We start from the raw sequence: 2,334 nt of genomic DNA on the forward strand, positions 1-2,334 counted from the left end.
AGTCAGAGTGGAGGTGGAGCAAGATGGAAGCACTGGATGCTAGGTTGACTGATATTGCTCCTCTTTTATAGGATCATATGGAGTTAGATTGCTCTGTTTTATGTGAGTAGATTTCTCATCAATAAGTGTTTTATTGTATGACGGTGTGCTCTATGGGATCTTTTGTTTTACTCTTGATGGACCTGTGAGAGGTAGCACGATACTGATTCAGAACAAACTTAGAGTGTTTGGAGAGCCGTTTAACCGGACCGAGAAAACAAGGGGAAAACAAGGGGATCTTCGATTTCAGACTTTTATATTGAGGTCTTAAAATAAGGTGAACTTCTTGTGGAGTGGAAAGTGTGGAGTAGCACACATGGTGGAGCACTCAAGAAATTCAAATTGCTTTTGGACTATTGCATATATATATTTTTTTTCAGGATTGTTATTTTATTGCACATAAATGGATTACCGATTATTATATATTTAATCTACACTTGGATTGTTTGTTTCTTGAATTTGACACCATCTAGATATTATATGAGAAATTGGGTGCACGGGGTGTTTAATATATATTAGAACCGGCCACATGAGGTTTATATCCACTCTGAGTATTATGCTGTTTGTTTTTTTGCTTTTATACTATTCAAATTCTATTGGTTCCTGATGGATTTACATGCAATATGTTTCTTTTGTATCTTAATGTTAAGATTGTTTTTTTTCCCACATTTTCTTTTTTGTTTGTTTTCCTTTAACTACAGTAATAAAACTTACCCTTCAAAAAGAAAAAGCCTCTCAAGCAAAATCTAAGCTTTAGAGCAATTTTTAGCCAAAGAATCGTAACCTGTTTATAGATGCCTCTTCAGCTTTCCAGATGTTACTTGCACCCTTAGGGGGGTCAAGCCATCCTCTTGTCTTTTTCAGTGGTCCAAAAATAACATTTGGGGGATTAAATGCCTTCTGGATCAGTTGCCAGGCGGATTAAACAGACTACATCCTTTGTTTATAAACCGGAATGATTGCAGGTATCTCCTTCAAAAACGGCACATTTGGCCAGATCTTTGCGATATCATGGACAGGAAAGACCAGAGCATCGGTGGAGCAAATTTGCATAACTGGGATTTGGTCTATTCACATTAATTTAGTCAAAATCTGTAAGAAGGTTTTCTTGCAACAAGACCTAGCGTTTGGCAGCAGTGGTCCCACCCTGAGGTAGGCTTTTTAAAAAAAATATTATTATCCTCTCAGGTTGTTGTCTTAGAAGATGTATGGGTCGAGTGTTGTAACCAAGGCTACAAACTAGAATTTGTCTCCATGCCTCCTCCAAGATTCCTGTTATCTTATTTGCTGCCCTAGATAAGCTCCTCTCCCTGGGGGGTTCATAGTCCCCATTCCGGAGGCATAAATGTTCCAACCTGCTTACTGTCCCCAAGATCATGGGTGAGATTTGCCCTATCCTAGATCTTTAGATCCTTAACAGGTTCCTGTGGGTGTAAAAGTTTGATAGAAAATCCACCTTCATCCACATGTGTGATTACCTTGCCTTGGTGGACATTATGAATGCGTATTTACACATCCCTATTTTCTCTGCCCATCACCTGCGTTTTGTTGTGAGCACCCAGCATTTTCAGTTTGTTGTTCTTCCCTATGGTCTGTCCACAGTACCCTGGGTTTACACAAAGCTCCTGGCCCCAAGGGATCCCCATAGTGGGGTACTTGGATGACCACCTCAGGCAGCTGTCAGCCTAAGCCCTATTGTCCAACATTTAGTAGATGATAAAGACCCTACAAAGCTTCGGATGGATCCTGAATTGCGTATGTGTATGATACCTTCCCCCCCAAGCAGGGCATTACATTTCTGCTGCAGATGATAAAATCTTACTAGTGCCACATCTCTGCTTTACAACAGCATTCAAAGTTTAAGGAATTGAATACGGTGTTGTAGTATTAATATAGTGAGCCCTAAATCCCAACTCCAATAAAAACGTATTATTTTGGATAAAATGAGAAAGGATTAGTATTTGTCAGGCTTTTACTAAGGAGTACCTGCAAGGGAAATTTCCCTTTTATTTCCTGGCAGGACAGAAAATGACAGGAGCACTTTCTAATAAGGGCTCAGACACATTATAGTGGAATTAGAACTCCTCAAACTGGTTTTTATTGCTGTCCTGTTGAAAACCAATTCCTTTATTTCTTTCTCTGGTACTCCAAGGACAGGAATGTAGAATCTCCTCAAAGTATTCACAGACCATAATAAAACCCGGGAAGAAATGTTAATTCCCAACTTTATGAAAGAAAAAATCGCTTAAAAGACGAGAATTCTGAAAAACTCAGCTCTTGCTTCACTGCAAATAT

This window comes from Nanorana parkeri, unplaced genomic scaffold, assembly GCF_000935625.1.
Source record: "Nanorana parkeri isolate BGI_ZX_2015 unplaced genomic scaffold, ASM93562v1 scaffold3379, whole genome shotgun sequence".
NCBI lineage: Eukaryota > Metazoa > Chordata > Amphibia > Anura > Dicroglossidae > Nanorana > Nanorana parkeri.